Source organism: Podarcis raffonei, chromosome 9 (genome assembly GCF_027172205.1).
Source record: "Podarcis raffonei isolate rPodRaf1 chromosome 9, rPodRaf1.pri, whole genome shotgun sequence".
Classification (NCBI taxonomy): Eukaryota; Metazoa; Chordata; class Lepidosauria; order Squamata; family Lacertidae; genus Podarcis; species Podarcis raffonei.
In genome coordinates, this window is record NC_070610.1 from 53,248,641 (window position 1) to 53,267,541 (window position 18,901).

Genomic DNA, 18,901 nt, shown 5'->3' on the forward strand with positions numbered 1-18,901 from the left:
CACTTTTTCATGGGTAGAATTGTCATTGCAATCTATAGTTAAAAGATATTTTTTTTAAAGCAGAAGTCAGCAAATGTGTCCTCTTTTTTGCTTTTCAAAATATGTCAACCTTAAAAAATGCAACAAATACAGTGATGGTCGCACATCCATGGGCTGAAAATAATCAACAAAATCTCGAAATGGAATGGAAGATCCCTAATTTCTGGCACACTGAAATGTATTCATTAAGACACATTGCCATAAACATGTCAAATATTGGTTATGATTCACTGGATAGGTTGCCATATTAAAAAAAGTAAAAACAAATGTGATTTTTTGATTGACTTGCTTAAGAGCCAGGAAAAAGCGCTGCCTTTCAGAAATCACCCCCGGACGTCATTTCTGCCTTTGAAATCCCGGTAATGCACATATTACCGTATTTTTCGCTCTATAACACGCACCCGACCACAACACGCACATAGTTTTTAGAGGAGGAAAACAAGAAAAAAAATATTCTAAACGAAACAGCGGATGTATGATTTTTGTGGTTCATGCTGCGGCCACAGACATGTGATCTGACGGTGAGTTTGGGGTAGCCCAATGCAAAAATCCTGAGAATCCATGTGGATCTGTGCTTTGTAACCACATTTTAAGTGGGGAGGGAAGGAAAAGCACTCAAGGGACAAGGGACACGCATGGGGTGGGTGGAGAAGGATGCTGTTAATAATTCAGAAGAGGGGTATAAGAGGAGAAGGCTCCTCTCCTCTCCCGCTTTGCTCCTTTAAAGCAAGCAGGCTCTCTGTCCCTCTTTCCTCCCCACTCAGCTGCTCTTCTCCTGCTTTGCTGTTTCAAAGTGAGCCACGGAGGAGGGAAGGAAGGGGAACCATGGATCCTCTGCTCATGACTGCAGCAGATCCCCCCGCCATCCATAGGCATTCGCTCCATAACACGCACAGACATTTCCCCTTACTTTCTAGGAGGAAAAAAGTGAGTGTTATGGTGCAAAAAATACGGTATGTATAATTTTGTTTCTTTGAAAATGAATATTGTGGTGTTTCATGCTGTTATTCTACCTCGATCAAAACAATTGTTTTAACCACTTGTGCTATTACGGCATTATCTATGCCAGCTAATGAATTTGAATGAGGCATTTATGCATAACTCATAGATTCTATCTAGAGATCAATCTTCTGCCATTTCCTAGTTGTGAGGAAAATGTTAAATTATCCTTAATCGTTCAAGTTACCCTGGTACCGGTGAAATTCTTACATTTTGCTCACCTCAACTAAATAACATTGATTTTCACTGCATTAACATTTTGCATTTCCTCTTGAAGAGTTGCCATGCTAGTTTAATATTGGTTCCATTAGGGAAAAATTAATATTTGTTACACTCGATGGAAACAAAATACAAATCTGATACAAATATATTGGAGAAATATATGATAAAGAATCACTATTTTACTTGAACCAGAAATGAATTCTGACTCAGAAATTCTTCTGTGCAATAAGAGGCTTGGATTGGGCCCCAAACTTCAAGATATGTATGCATTTTCTCTATACAGCAAACTTTCCTCTGCAGCACGTGCAGAAACTACCATCTTGATCATTGGATTCTGAAATATACTCGGAGTCCTGCAGTGATTTCATGCTCTTTATTGCAGCTTGTAGAACAGTGATTGAATTTCCCCCTTAACCTCAGGCCTTTATATACATTATTTACACAATGAGTCCTGTCTGATTGGCTGATTCTGCTTCCCTCCTGGAGCCTGATTGGTCTCCTGCAAGCTAATCAGTTGTTGCATTCTAGGATCCTACCTGCCTATTATATAACAGATTCACTATTGGTCTCGTCCACTCAATCCACAAGAGCCTGTCTTCACATGCAGTGGAAGCCCCTAACTTACTGAGGCTTTGAGACCCATTGGCTACTTTCACATGATTTAGTTGGCCAGTTGGTTTAAGTATTGTATCACATACCCACATGAGCAGTTCTGACCATTATGCTCATGAATAAAAACATAGTGTGTGGACAGTTATGGATATTGGCCAACCTCCATGTTTAAACTGGTATAGATATAGATGAATAGGCCCATTGGAAACAATGGGTTAGATTCAGTTCTTGCATCACTGCTGTCAGCGCTGCCCAAGGTCCCAGCTCACACAAGACCAACGCTGCTTCTTGCTCAAGTTTAAAAGTCTTTATTGAAGTTCAGTCTCATTTCCAGACGTGCAGCGCGCAACGCTACATCTATCCGTCAGACCGTAGAAGTCCCATCTGAATCTCCGCCCCCCTGACACCAGCTTAAGATTCTAGCTTTACTCCACCTCTTCCTCTGTTCCTTCTTTCTCTGGGTCCTTCTGCTAGTCGGAGTCTCTGCCCTCCGAGATTCTTCTGACGCTGATTCTCCCGACTCCTCCCCCCCCTCTTTCGGGCTTTAGGACCTGGCTCCCAATCCGGGTTTTCTGCTGTCCCGCGCTCCTCCACATTTGAACTTGGCGCGCGCGCGCGCGCAGCCTCCCACTTTCCTTCTGACCGTTACACTTGTGTCACTGTTCCCCCTTTCGGGGAGGCTAGCTGGACCTGGCCTTCCCTCCGTCTCCCCACTCCCCGATGGAGGAGAAGCTGGTCCTGACTCACGTGACTCTTCCCCCCCACTGTGCTCTGGTGGGGAAACTGGCCCTACTCCTCCGCTGCTCCTTTGGTACTCCCCTCTGGTTCCTTGTTTATGGATCGTCCCCTCTGGGATTCGCCTCGCCCTTACCATAGGCGCCCTCTCCTGGGAATCTTCTGATTCGCTGGAGAAGCTCATGGAATCTCTCGGTCCACTGTCATATTCCCCTACGCTCCCCTCTGATTCCTCTCCTCCGCTCTCTATCTGCTCTCTCCCCTGCTCTTCTGCTCCTGAGCCTCTGACAACTGCCTACTCCTATTTGGAGGGGTGATGGATTGTGGGAGGCATGCAGGAAAGGTTCCAGGGGAGATTTGCTCCTACAAATGCCCCTGCCTTTATACTGCTGCTGATCAGGAAATGTGTCTTGGGAAAAAAATGCATTTCCTAGCACACTATGCAGTACTACCATTGTACTGGGTTAAATCACTTGCCCATCTAATGTAGTATTGTGTTGGGTGGTGGCTCTTCAAGGTTTGAAACAAATATATTTTCCAGGCTTGTTAGCTGCAGGAGGGCCGAGTTTGCCTATGCCTGTTCTACAGCATTTTTGGGGGTGGGGTGGGGCTATTGTTTTGTTGTTTTTGTTTTAATTACTTATTTGTGTTTCTATCTTGTATTTTTATTCTGTGAACTGCCCTAAAATCTTTTGATGAAAGGCGGTAAATAAATCTAATAAATAATATTTGCCTTGAATGGTTTTTTTAAAATAAAAAAATACTAATAATTTTTAAGAGGTAGGCAAAATAATGTACATTCTAGACTGTGAACAAAGATGCACTGGGGTGTGTATGGGATCTTGAAAAACAGTTTTTAGGCTCAATGTTTTAAAGAACAGTACAGCAATTCTTATTGTACAATGTTTACACTGTTTGTGCTACATTAAAGACTTGGAACAGTATGAACTGCCTCAAATTATATATTTTTTCCATCTCATTTGAGGCTCACTCATTACTGGCAGAGGGAAATGGCTGTTTCATATCAGAGATGAAAATTAATTATTTAACTCTGGCTTTGTTTTTCTTTGCTCATATATATCCCCCTACCTTCCCCTCCCTTTTTTTTTAAAAAAAGGGAAGTACTTTTAAGTAAGGAGAGAGTTCTATATTTTAAGAGTTGCTTTTATATAGGGCCTCTTTTTTATACATTGCTTTTATATAGGGCCTCTTTTTTCTTTTTCTTTTAAAAAATATCATGATGTGGTGAGCTCTGTTGAGATAACACAGGTCGTACCTACATATAAGATGGAAATATGTGTATATGAGTCCCACATACGGATGGAAAAAATATTTGTCAAGAGAGAGGAGTTGAAAAACACCTCTCTTGCTTCAACAATTATGCCCCATTTCTAGTCTAATTTAGACACATTTTAGTCTGGCTCATGGTAATTGATGGCACCCATCAGGACAACATTACTTCCTTGATTTCATCCTCTATCTCAAGATCATCCTCAACATTTTATTCAGGAAGACAAAAGTGCTTCTCCAGTACTAAATTACTGTTGATGTCTATTATTGACCACCCGCAGCCATTTTGTGGATGAGTCTATGATACCTTTTGGGATTTCCAGCTTATTGGATTCTATGTCCTCTTAAATGTTCAGAGCAGCACCAGAGCTTTTTTTTTTTTAACTTTCCAGAACTCAGTTCTGGCACTTATCAGGTGGGCACCATAAGAGAAGGGAGGCATTCATAGTGAGTTCTGGCACCTCTTTTTCTAGAAAAATAGCACTGAGCAGCACCATATTCAGGGCATCATTTCTTGTCCTTCATAAAATGTTTGTATCCTGAGATAACCACGTTCCCCAGGTTCTCTCCGTTCAACCTGGTTGATGTAATGTCCACTTTATGCTCTGCTTCAAAACCCAGCACTCCAACTTCACCATCTAGGCTTGGAGACTTCTAGTGTTAGCACATAAGCACCTATACACAGTGATTCTAAATGGTTTTGCTCATGCATTATATACTATGGCACTTGGACCTCTTTAAACTGCTCTGATCTCCGTCTGCACTTTCATTGCCTGGTTCTACACCTGTCTCATTTGGATCACCATAAACATTTCCGTTTTCATCCCTTAAGTGTGATTTATCCCGTACTGGGTGCTCCTCAGCTCCTGTCAGCTTTCTCCTAGTGATCATAGGAGACAATCTCCTTGTGGCATCATCCTATAATTTGGGTTGACCCAAATCTTATTGAGGGAGGGCAGAAGTGTTACCATTTGCACCTGCAAATAAGTGACAACGCTAGCCACATCAATTGCTGGCAGGATGACAGAGCCCTATGGACGGTCTGCTGCAAAATGGCTTGTTTTTTCTGCTCTCCCGTGGGATACTTCAGTGCTTCCCTATCACTCTGTGCAGCCAAGTGCTGACAAGCGACTTTATATGTACTGACACCAGGCACATCTAGCTATCTGAGAAAGGAGGCACTATCAGTTAAGCTTGCCATCAGCTGTAACAGGGCCAGGCTTTGTCATTAGGACTTTTTTTTTTAGTTTTAGTGTTGCCCTGTATCTGTCACCAAGATTCCTTCTCTGGAGACAAAATCGTCCAAACATAAGGATTTATGCAGGGCAGCTGCTGATGTATGTTTGTTGGTCTTCATCTCCCTTTGTTACTTACACACACACACTGCACTTGCAGAAACACAAGCAAGCATCGGACACACACACAGTCAATATTACATTTTGAAGATAGCAATAGCTCTCACACCCTTTTAAATGGAGCCATTTGCTCACCAACAGCTCTCCAATTAAAGCCCTACTTAGGAATTGTAACTTTAACCTGAGTAATACTGCATTTAGCCACAGGAGATAAGCAGAATTTCCAGTGAGAATATATGTAACAAGCCCATTGCAGAAAATGAACAGGAATCTGGCTGATAAAGGTAGCCGCAAATGTAATTTTACAAAAGTCACGAATAATTTCCATGTACTAATGAAAAAAAAGTAGAAGGCACATCCTGAGTATGGGAATATGGCACCTGTAAATCCCTCTGACAGCCCAAATAACCCTTCACAAGATCATAGGGATGGATTTATTGTTACACTTCTATCCACAGAAGGAGTCTATGTCAAGGCACCTCATGAGAAGAAGAAGCGTAGAAGCATTTGTTTTTATTACTTTACACCAGAGTGTTGTGCAATATTTTGTACAAGCAGAAGTGTAAGAACTGATATAGAACCTATCACCATGAGAATGTTGTCTTATTATTATGAGCGGAACTGTAGCTATTGTATTGGTTTATCTTTGGGCAAGTTTTCTGCGATTTGTCAAAGGAAGATACATATTTCCTAATGTTCCAGTATTGCCAGGGATCACAAGGCCTCTTCATGGAAGCTAGCTGGTAGAAGATGGTTTCTTGAGCTAGAGATGCACTTGAAATGGGAAAACCAAGGTGTTTTTATAAGGGTTTTTGTTTGTTTTAAGACAGCCTTGGGAACAGTCAGAGAGAGCTTTGAGCTAAAGACTTGAAGAAGTGCAGTGTGCCTTTCTCTGGGGAGTTAATATGGGTTAGTGGATCAGCTGTGTGGCAAAAGTGTATACCCTGCTTGCCTCCAAATATGCTCAACTTGTATATTTGTAAGGAAAACCAGTGTGGCGTAGTGGTTAGGATGTTGGCCTAGTATCTGAGGCCTTCTTTGTGTACCTCCTCCTTGAGAGGTCCGGAAGGTGGCAACACGAGAACGGGCCTTCTCTGCAGTGGCTCCCCGTCTGTGGAAAGCTCTCCCCACGGAAGTTCGCCTGGTGCCTTCATTTTTTAGGTGCCAGGCAAAAACATTCCTTTTTAACCAGGCCTTTGGTTGATCTGATTTACATCCTATGCCCTTTTAAAATGTTTTTATGGGGGGCGGGGCAGCTGGTGGGTTATTGTTTTCATTTTTATTATGTATTTTGTTGTTTTATATCTTGATTTTATTCTGTGAACCGCCCTGAGAACCCCAGGTATAGGATGGTATATAAATTCAATACAGTGGTACCTCGGGTTACAGACACTTCAGGTTACAGAAGCTTCAGGTTACAGACTCTCCTAACCCAGAAATAGTACCTCAGGTTAAGAACTTTGCTTCAGGATGAGAACAGAAATTGTGCTCCGGCGGCGTGGCAGCAGCAGGAGGAGGCCCCATTAGCTAAAGTGGTACCTCAGGTTAAGAACAGTTTCAGGTTAAGAATGGACCTCCAGAACGAATTAAGTTCTTAACCTGAGGTACCATTGTAAATAATAATAATAATCTGGGAGTCCACGGTTCAAATCCTCAATGAATGAAGACCTTGGCCCAGCTGCTGTCTCTCAGCCCAACCTACCTCATGGAATTGTTGTGAGGTTAAAATGGGGACACGTAGAACAATGCACACCACCTTGTCCTCAAGCGAAGAAAGGTGGGGTTTCAAGGTAATAATAAATATACCGTATACAGCCAAATATACAGCCAAATAGTATATAAAAAGCTATCAGTCTACTGTCATCCCTCCTCTAAGGAAGCAAACCTAGAACATCTCACTATTTGGGGAACATGGAACACTATGATAGCACTGCCTGAACTCTAAAGTGTCTTCAGAACAAGGCTACTGGCTATTTTCCTTCTGCTCATGGTGCATTGGAGCCAAAGCCTAATGTTTACCTGCCCCACTCCCCACAATTCCCAGAAAGGTGGATGTTGTTGGGATACTTCCAGGGAGACAAAGGCCATCATGCCTCCATGCTGATGCCGGACAATCCATCGATCTCCCGTAGATATAGTATCAGTCAATTAGCGACACAGAGCCTCAGAAATAGCTTGCCACATTCCAGAGCTCGTGCACGCTCTATCAGCAGAGTTCGCACAGCGAAAGATGCACTCAGGAGAGGATTATTTACAACTTTATTCAGCGTTGGTCAGAACAAAGGAAAAAACATGACTGCCTGCTTTGGTGTCTCAGGCACAGAGAGAAAACGAAAGCATATACAAACAGAAACTTCCTGTGAGCAGGAAATACGTAGGCTGTTGTGATGGGATGATGAGCTGCTTGTGCGTAAAGTCCTAGTCCCTCAGAGTTTGGCTAAGTCCACGAACCTCTGTCTGTGACGGAGCTCCTTAAGCATGGCTCCATCAGTCGCTCGTAGAATCGGACAGTGGGCGTTTACGGAACTTCTTCCAGCATAAAAGTTCCTTAACGGAAACGCGTCTTCTGGACTCTCGGCGTGACAGTTTCCGGCGAGGAGTGGGTGTCCCTATGGGAGGTCCTGAAACCTCCCCGCTATTTTCGCTGGAAGTGTCTCTGAGCCCTCCCTCCGACTCACTTTCCCTTGGAGCTCTTCCTCTCCCCCTGCTGGTTCCCTCCCCAGCTGATAAGTCTCTCTCAGCCTCTGTGAGCCCTTTCACCTCCTGTTTCTCCGATGGCAGTTCCCTGACATCCACCTCCCCTCCAGGGCCCCCTTCACCACCTCCCCTTCCCTCCTCTGCGGGAGGCAAGGGAGCAAAACCCCTGAAAGAACCTCCCTCATCTTCCGAAGTTTCGAACACTTCCCTCCACCGGTTGCTGTTTCCGGTTTCTAAGTACTCCTCCTCATCGGAGTCTGTTCCTTCTTCCAACTCCGATTCCCTGAATCCTTCCAGTTCCTCCTCATCGTCGGTGGTGCCAAAGTACTCCCTCCAGAACCTCGCTACTGGCTGAGGTTTCCTGGGGAACCTTTGGTGGAACGTTTCGATCAAGATCTCGTCACTGACCTCCTCTGCCGTCACCCAGGTGTTTTCCGACTCCGGTTCCCCTTCCCACGCGACCAAATACTCCACCTGATTACCCTTCCACCTGGAGTCGATGATCTCCGCCACATGGTTGCTGCTTTCCCTTTCTTCTAAGACTGGCCCCCGTGTGGAGACCCCTTCACCTTCCCCCCTATATGGTGACAGTAATGACCTGTGGAATACTGGGTGCAGTTTCATGTGGTTCGGTAACCGGAGTCTGAAAGCCATGGGGTTGACCTGTTGAATGACCTCAAATGGTCCCAATCTTTTGGGTCTCAATTTCTTGCAACCCCCCTTGAACGGCAACCCTTGGGTTGACAGCCAGACCTGACTCCCCACCCTAATGGTTTCACCTTCCCTTCTGCTCTTGTCTGCCTGCCTCTTATATTCTTCTTTGGCCCTTTCTAAGTTGAGTTGGAGTTGACGATGGATCGCTTCCATTTCTTCTACAAAATGTTCGGCGGCCGGGACACTCCATCTCTCCCCTCCTCCCCCTGGAAACGCCCTGGGGTGGCACCCATAATTAGCCAAAAAGGGGCTCATCCCGGTGGACACATTCTCCGCATTATTGTAGGCAAATTCCGCTAGCGCCAACTTTTTGACCCAATCGTTCTCTCTGTCATTGACATAACACCTCAGGTATTGTTGGAGGATACCGTTTGCTCTCTCCGCCTGCCCATTGGTCTCAGGGTGCCTGGCAGTCGAAAAATTGACCTCTACGTGCAGTAAGCTCATAAGTTTCCTCCAGAACCTGGACGTGAACTGTTTCCCTCTGTCGGAGACCACCCTCAAGGGGGCGCCATGCAGCCTAAAAATATGTTCTACAAACAATTTCGCTGTCTCTTCCGCCGTGACTGCATGTGAGCAAGCTACAAAGTGGCCCATCTTAGTTAACAGGTCTACTACGACCAGTATGGCGGTTTCCCCCTGGGATTTCGGCAGATCAGTCATAAAATCTATCGATACCGCCTCCCACGGTCGTTCTGGTGTGGGTAACGGTTCTAATAACCCCGCCGGCGCCCGCCTTTCTCCTTTGGCTCTCTGGCATTGGTCACACCCTCTTACATACTCCCGTACATCCTCCCTCACCTTGGGCCACCAAAATTCCCTGGTCACCAACCACATGGTCTTGTGTTGCCCAAAATGCCCCGCTGTGGGGTTGTCGTGCAGCTGTTTGAGTACTCTCCCCCTCAATTCCCCTTCGGGTATATAAAGTGCCCCTTTGTAATACAATACCCCGTTTCTTTCTTCAAAACCTCCGGGGTCTTCTCCCTCTCTCCTTAAACCTCTGAGCTTATTCTGGGCATATTCATCATTCACCGTTCCCTCTACCAGTTCCCTTTGCCCCACCCAGGCCGCCCCACACACCCAGCGGTCCTCTGGGATGATATGTCTCTCTTCAGGTGCTCCCTCCCCCTCCAAATATTCAGGTTTGCGTGAGAGAGCGTCCGCTCTGACATTTTCTGGACCTGGCACATAGCAAATTTCAAAATGGAATTTGGAGAACTCCTGAGCCCACCTCACTTGTCGTTGGTTGAGCACTCGTGCCGTTCTCCAATACTCCAGATTCTTGTGGTCCGTACACACTTGCACCTTATGCTGTGCACCAATTAGTAAATGTCTCCATCTCCGGAACGCTTCGTGAATGGCGAGTAGTTCTCGGTCATATACGGTGTAGTTCCTCTCGGATTTGTTTAGCTTACGCGAAAAGAAGGCACACGGTCTCCACTCCGACTTATTCTTTCCCGGCTGAAGAAGCACCGCCCCCACCGCCCGGTCTGATGCATCAGTTTCCACTCTCATTGGTTTTTGTAAATCCACATGCAGGAGCTGTTCTTCCAAAGCGAATGCCCTTTTCAATTCCTCAAATGCTTGCTCCGCCTCCGCCGTCCAAACAAATTTCTTCTTGCTGCTGAGACAGTCCGTGATGGGAGCCGTTAAGTGGGCAAAGTTCTTGATGAACTTACGGTAAAAGTTCCCAAACCCTAACAACCTTTGCACATCCTTTTTCGTTTTCGGTGTCTTCCATTCCAGCACCGCCTGGACCTTGCCTGGATCCATGGCTAATCCCTTGTCTGACAAGCGGTACCCCAGGAATTCCACCTCCTTGGTGTGAAACTGACACTTCTCCAATTTCACCCACAGCTGGTTTGCTTGCAGTTGGCTCAGCACTTCCCTGACATCCTTTACATGCTGCTCCTCATTCTCTGAATATATCAACACGTCATCTAGGAAGGCCACGCAATTCTTGTAGAGCAGAGGTCCCAGGACGTGGTTCATGAACGATTGAAAACATGCTGAGCCTCCTTGTAATCCGAAGGGCATAACTAAATATTCAAAAGCCCCCAAAGGGGTGAACATGGTGGTTTTCCATTCATCCCCTTTCCTTATCCGTATCAGGTTGTATGCCCCTCTCAGGTCCAGTTTAGTGAATATCTTTCCCTTCCTCACCCTGGTCAAAATGTCATCAATTCTGGGCATGGGGAAAGCCACTGGTTCTGACACTGCATTTAAGGCTCTAAAGTCCACTACAAGTCTGGGTTTATCCGTGTGTTTTTTGTCCACAAAAAACACTGGGCTGCCCCCCACCGCTCTGGACTCTCTGATGAAGCCTCTCTTCAGGTTTTTATCAATAAACTCCCTTAACTCCTGCATTTCCCTGTCTGACATGGCGTACAGCTTGCCCACTGGGAGCTGGGCTCCAGGGACCAGGTTGATTTGGCAGTCAAAGGCTCTATGCGGTGGTAGTTTATCTGCTTCCCTTTCGCTGAAGACCTTGCTCAGGTCAGCGTATTGTTTGGGCACCTTCCCCTTGTCCGTTACTTCCGTCCCTGCTAGAAAGGCTTTTGCCCCTTCCGGCGCCTTTCCCTCTTTGCAGTGTTCCAGGCAATGTGCTGACCCAAAGGAGACCACTCTCTGATGCCAGCCCACTAGCGGATCATGCAACGCTAGCCAGCTCATTCCCAAAATAACGGGAGCCCCTCCCAGGGTGGCCACATTGAACGCTATCCTTTCGGTATGCCTGGCCACCCTCATAACCATTGGGACGGTCTGTAGGCTAACTTCTCCTCCCAACAGCTCCCTCCCATCGATCGTGGTCACCTGCAGGGGGTTACTTAAAGGGAGTATCTGTATCTGGTGTTCAGCTGCAAACTCCTTACTCATAAAATTACAGGAGCTGCCTGAGTCCAATAGCGCCTTTGTCTTTAGTGGGTGTCCGTTTGCCAGCTCTAGCAACACCTCTATCACTAGGGCTGGTCTTGGAGGTTCCGGCGTGGGCACTTTTACTGCTCCTTGGCCTGGCTGCTGTGCCCTGACGGTGGCAGCCAGGCGTTGGCTTTTACTTGCTCCTGGACTCCCTCCTCCTTTCCCCCAACAGCTCCCGCCATCCCTTGCCATTCCTTTCTTTGCGGGCAGACTCTGGCAAAGTGACCTGGCTGCTGGCAGAGATAACATTTCTTGGTGCTCTTCCCCTCCTTCTTCCGCCCTTCACTGGGATTTGAAACTGCGCGCGCGCGCGCTGTTCCAATTTCCATCGGCTCTCCTGGCGGGAAATTTGGCTCCGGAATCTCTGGAATGCGGAAATCCCTCCAACGCTCTCCTTTCCCTTCCCGCTTCTCCAAGGCTCTCGCCTCCTGGCGCGCTCCAATGGTCAACGCTGATTTGGTCAGCTGGTCCATAGACTCCGCCCTGGGCGCCCGGGAAAGTTCGTCTTTCACCGCCAAAGAAAGCCCCTCTTCAAAAAGCATTTGAATGGGTTCCGCCGATAGGTCCCACCCCAATTTATGTATTAGCATGGTAAACTCAGTCCAGTACTCACGAACCGATCGGCTCCCCTGTTTACAAGCCATCAACTGTCTGCGCACCAGTCCCTGCTCAATCTCGCTGGAAAACATCAAATCCATGGCGCGAAAAAACTTCCTCGTGTCCTTCAGCATTTCACTATTCCCTGCCATCAGGGGTCTAACCCAGTCTCTCGCCCCCCCTTCGAGATGGCCAACCACAAACGCCACTCGCGATGCCTCGTCGGGAAAGTCATCAAACTGCAGATTGAGAGCATACTGCATCTCTGTCCTAAAGGCTTGATAGTTCCTGGGGTCCCCCCCAAACTTCTGCACCAATCCTGGCATCTTTCTTGCTAGTGGGGCGCCTTTTCTGCATCCTGCGCCCTCCTTTCCTCTAGCCTCGCCATTTGCAGCGCTAGCTGGACCTCCAACACCCGGTACCTTTCTTCCAGGCTTGGACCCTCTCCAGCTCCTCCTGCTCCCCCGGTTCCGGCTGGGTTGCTCATGATGCCTCTCTGCACAAGCTGCTTTCAGGGACTGTCCGATTGCTGTGATGGGATGATGAGCTGCTTGTGCGTAAAGTCCTAGTCCCTCAGAGTTTGGCTAAGTCCACGAACCTCTGTCTGTGACGGAGCTCCTTAAGCATGGCTCCATCAGTCGCTCGTAGAATCGGACAGTGGGCGTTTACGGAACTTCTTCCAGCATAAAAGTTCCTTAACGGAAACGCGTCTTCTGGACTCTCGGCGTGACAGTTTCCGGCGAGGAGTGGGTGTCCCTATGGGAGGTCCTGAAACCTCCCCGCTATTTTCGCTGGAAGTGTCTCTGAGCCCTCCCTCCGACTCACTTTCCCTTGGAGCTCTTCCTCTCCCCCTGCTGGTTCCCTCCCCAGCTGATAAGTCTCTCTCAGCCTCTGTGAGCCCTTTCACCTCCTGTTTCTCCGATGGCAGTTCCCTGACATCCGTGATTCACAACAGCCTGTCCCCTTTTTTTAAGGTGGAACGGAAATATCCTAACATCTGTATCCTCTCATTTGTCTTGCATTAAAACTTTGAACAGGAATCCATTATAAACCCACATGGGAGATGCAAGAAGGGGTTGGGAGAAAGCGTGAACATCTTCAAGTGCCTGAGAAACTGAACTGCATAAAGGATTTATGCATAAACTCAAGAATATGAAGGTTTGTAATCAAAGCTTTGCTGTCCTGCCAAACGAGGATCATAACAAGCAAAAAAGAAAAAGAAAAAGAAAAAAACTTTTTAGCACTTGGCATTAACGGGGTTGTTTCAAATGCACAATGGCCAATAATGTCTGATTCACAGCAACTGCTTCTTAGCTGGTGGCCGAGCTCTTGGCCATGATTTCCCCGCCTGAAACAATTCTGCCAAGAAAGAGCATAACAGATGCTAAATATGCACATGTTTCACACATTTGCTTGAATTTGTTCATCATTTGACTTCCTCTGGGATAAAAGAAACATTGTCAATATGATAATGGTGGAATAAACATTTTGGCCACTTTAAGCAATCTTTCTGAATGCCAGACAAATTCAGAAAACGTGTTGCAGCAAAAGAATCACCAGGACATCAATTGAAGCCTTCATTATGGCTATTCATAATCTCTGTAATAAAGGCTGCATAAGCATTTCCATTCTAAACATTCGTTTTGAAGGTGTGATTATTTGGCTGTCATTTTTTAAGGGTGTGTGTATGCCTTTGTTGAAAATTGGTTTGTAAGATCTAGGGATTCGAGTTTTTTTAAAAAGAAATCTTCCATTTAAAAAATAAATAATAGCAGGCATATATAAGGACTGGGAAACAAAAATAATCTGTCTTAATTATGTGAGTCTAATATCATTTATGCATAAGATTATATAGAAATGAGAATACATCTTCCCTGTCCTGAATCTGCCTATATAATGCCACCAGAATTAAAACAAGGATTAGTAATGCATCTGCTGAATTGGGGGGATATATTTTTTTAAATGGATACATAGTGTTACATTTCATAAATTATATAAACAGATGCTTTTGTATTAAGTCAGACATTGCATACTATATATAGTTAGCATTTTAAAATGTGTTTGGAAATAACAAATCTAGCTGTTTCACATGTTCTGGAAAACAATTTTTTCCTGCAGTCCACAAAATAGTATCTCCAAGATATATCCATTTGGCAGGGTTGACTCCAGGGTTGCCCTTGGGCCTAGTCTGGAAGGTCCAGCTGGTGCAGAATGCAGCGGCTAGTCTGCTGATGGGCCAACAAATGACACATCTGCTAGAACGTCTACATTGGCTGCCCTACCCTACCAAGACTTCAAGGCTTCAAGGCTTCTCATGCTGATATACAAAGTCTGGAACAACTGGGGTAAAGGGTACCTTTAAGGACTGCCTGAGACTTTATATCCCAGCTCAATCACCAAGATTATCCAGAGGAGCACAGTTAGTCGCCTGTGTTACAGAGGCCTGACTGGCCTCAACCAAAATTTGGGCATTTGGAGTCACCAGCCTCATGTTATGGAACACTCTTCCAGCACAGCTTTGGCAGGCAACACAGTGGGATCCTCCTCCCACCTCCAATGAAGGCTAAAAAGAAATCAGGGTTGGAAAAATGGTCGCAGATACAAAAATGTTGCATATTAACACAACGGAGATAATAAGCAGATTAAACAACAACAGCAACCCATCAACATGATGCTTATGTAGATTTTTGCTCTTTGCTCTTATTGCCTTATTAGCTTGAGGAATGAAACCATAGTTTGTTTCATTTTCATTTCATTACTGGATCAATACAGTATGATTTATAAGGCTGATTATGTGAATGAGAAAACACTGACATAAGGAGAACCCAGTGGGAAATCTTCCAGCTCAAGTCCCATGGAAACACAAGATTGGTTTGCATCCCATGGAATTTCACTTTGCTGTAGTGGACCTGTTTGTCCAACATCCTGTTATGATTAAATAGTAAATATCCTCATTTTTTTTCTTTGAGAGCATCTGTTTAACCTTATCAGTAACGTTGTTGATGAGAGGGATATGTGGACTCTTACTCAATAAAAATAATTAAAACACAATGCACGATTTGAGGATCAATCACTCATACCTCCTGAGTGGTCTTGATGGTTGTTTTTTTTATAGTCATGACACTTTTTACAGGAGAGTGGCAAAGGCAATAAATAAAGATCAGGACGGGCCAGGCACTAGGAAATAAAGATGTTATTGTTCGGTTTGCAGTATTTTTGTTACACTTGGGTACTTGTGAATCTTTCAAAAATCTGCAGTGTTCCCTTTATATTTTGCATGTTCTGTGTTAGATGCAATAGAAGCCAATGGTGGTCCTGGAGACTTTCCACCAGTAAATATAGTTCGGAAAAGTGACAGATGGCCTCCGCTGCAATCATTCATGCTGCTCTGGAGTGTTGTAAACAAGGAGGACCTTTTTATTATCCAGCCAATGGATTTGATTCTATCTAGCTATTTATTTTCAGTCACAGATTATAGCAACTCGTTAGGAAAATACTGGATGTGCTACACTAATCTAAACATGCTTACTCAGAAGTAAGCACCATTGACTTCAATGTAACTTACACCCAGGGAAGAGTGCATAAATTTGCAATCTTAAGTAAGAAGCTAGGTCATATCTTTCTTGTTGCTCAATTTTTAAAAACATCCATTTTATGAATTTTCAGTTTTTAAATTATAACTCTTCCTTGTTGCTCAGAAATACAGTATTTATCCACATAGCCTGTCCCATGGTGCAGCTTATACATGAAGTCCCAAGTTCTCTTTCCAGCATTTCCAGGTTGGACTAGGAAAAATCTCTGTCTGAAACCTTGGAGAGCCACTGTAGTGAAGACAATGCTGATCTCCATGGAGCAATGTGGCCATGGCAAAATTTCTCTTGAAGGTAATAAGAATTAGAAATCAACATGCCCTGGATAAAATATAGTGACCGCTTAGTAATGTTTTCCCTGTATTTCTGCTGTACCTTGCTTTTGAAATTGACTTTGCGGGTTTTTGGACAATAATAAAGAGTGTGTGTGTGTGTGTGTGTGTGCGCGCACGCGCACATTATTTCCACGACTACGTATAAGGCAATTTCCTATGTGTTAAAAAAGGGTTCTTTTTGGGGAGTGAAAATCCAACATGCTTAGTAACATACTTTGTGCCACCTCTGTCTGGTCCATGTTATTGCTATTTGATACCTGCCCCCCATTCCTCCTTATAATGTAATGATCAGTTGCACTCCAATATATGCACAAAAGACTCCGTTATATTGAAGTAATAACTGTAGAAACATAATTAATTCATCTAAATTATGAAATGGATGTAATTATTCACATGGATTTTAGTTTAATTTGACTGTTTTGGAGCTCTAAGCAAATGATTATACATTATTAATTGCAATTGTAGAATGCATTACACCATTTCCCTCATTAATACTGCTATCTACTTTCTGTATCTTGTGATGGGCAGTTTCTAACTACTTAAAGGTAAAGGGACCCCTGACCATTAGGTCCAGTCGTGGCCGACTCTGGGGTTGCGGTGCTCATCTTGCTTTATTGGCCGAGGGAGCTGGCGTACAGCTTCTGGGTCATGTGGCCAGCATGACTAAGCCGCTTCTGGCGAACCAGAGCAGCGCATGGAAACGCCGTTTACCTTCCCACCAGAGGGGTACCTATTTATCTACTTGTACTTTGACGTGCTTTCGAACTGCTAGGTTGGCAGGAGCAGGGACCGAGCAATGGGAGCTCACCCCATCATGGGGATTCAAACCGCGACCTTCTGATCAGCAAGTCCTAGGCTCTGTGGTTTAACCCACAGCGCCACCTGCATCCCATGCTAACTACTTGGGTGTCAGCTATTAGAGGTTAGCTCTATGCTTAGGCCAGTAATGGGACTAGGTCTACAACTTCCATTGTCACGGGTCACTGGAGGCCAATAACATTTGGAGGTCCACAGGTTCCCCATTCCTGGCTTAGTCCAACATGGTTGTGGAACTTAACCATGGGACAGAACATATATTTGATGGAGATAAGTGAAGCACTTCCTTGAAATCAATTCCAATTTTATTTAATAAAGGAATTTTATATACGCACCAAGCAAACTGCAATTTAAGCTGTTTGCTCTGTAAGGACATTGGCTGTATTTGTTACTGTTATGTAGGGCTGGAAGTAGAAGCTCTCCTACTGTGAAGAAAAATACACCTTCCACTCACTGTTTCCCTTTTGCTCAAAAAATATTTGGGAAGATCTCTCTTCACCTTAAATCCAAGCACCTTAAATCTTTAGAAATGGAGGTGTCACAAAGAAACAGCAATCCCATTCATTCCCATTGCCAGTTGTTACAGCTGAGCAAAAACTTTTCTACAAGTGTGATGTTGTGACACACTTGCAATTCAAAACAGCCAGGTCATCATTTATAGCAGGGGATTCCTGACACAATGCACTCTAGGTTGGAGATTCTTCAGGTTTGTCCATGCCAACGTACAGTGGCATGGGCATGGGGCCAGCAGTGGAGCCCCACTCCTATAATCATGTGGTTCATCCATAAAGGAGGAACCATCTTAAGAGCAGGATTGCAGCAGATCATACATTCAACATCATTTTATTAGCAGTCCACCCATTTACCTATGTCATCCCTTATCCAAGGTTGGTCACGAGTGATCATATGGTGAGAGACAATTGGTCAATTTGCATACACCTGTAATATTCTTAAGATTCTAGCATGTGTCATGCAAGGAAGGCTGGGTGTATTTCTATTATGACCATTTTCTTGCCCAGTTTGTGAATTTCACGGAATGCACAATTTGGGTGGCAAATAAATGAGCAAAGCACCTTTTCCATTACATTTTCACCCATCTTAAAACACGGGAATATGCCCTCATGCCTTACAATAGGGTCAAAAGCCACTTGATATCAGAATCACTGTAGTGCACTTGTGGGACACTCAGTTATGAGGCTTGCATGTACTCACAAATTGTGCATGTCCTCTTGAGAATTATTTTCAATGAACTGGAGAATGCTCCATGTGTATCACAGGAATCCCACCCCTCCTTGTGCATTTCAAATCAACAAGAGCAAAACTATTCCTGTTCACATGAAGTTTCATGTGTGAAGCTGTGGGGAGCTTGGGTCACTCCGCAAAACAAGATATCATTTTTGAAGATGTGCAGTAGAATCACAAGAATGTCGACTCTCATTATCACTTGCACTTACTGCAATGTGTTTAACAATGCAGCCTCAAAATGCCGTATGAAGGGCCAGCATGTTCTCCTAGCAAGCCTCTGAATTCACTTAAGAATTCATTTAAATAGTTTTCATGTTAATTAGCTTCATACCCAATATTTATGCATTAAATGTATTCATATTAAAGGTCATTAGCACAAATCATTGCAGTCTTTTTGCCAGTATTAGTCAACTGTTTCCCACTCCTTATGTGGTATATCATATAGCTGCAGAGAGTGATACCTTGGAGCCAAAAATGCTCAATATTTTGCAGTCCAACTGTCAAAGCCTCTGGCTTTCTTCTGATAACAGCACTCAGTATAACAATCTTCAGTTCAAGAAAATTGTGGCAAGAGTCTAAAATTGGTTTTCTGTATGAAAATGCATCTCCCAGTGATGAAAGCACAAATGGCATTATTCATTTTCATTCTTAATTCAACAGAACCTCAATTTGTGAACTGCTGGAGAATTTCCACAGTACCTCATTAACGTAACCAGGGGGTCATCTCAGCAGGCTT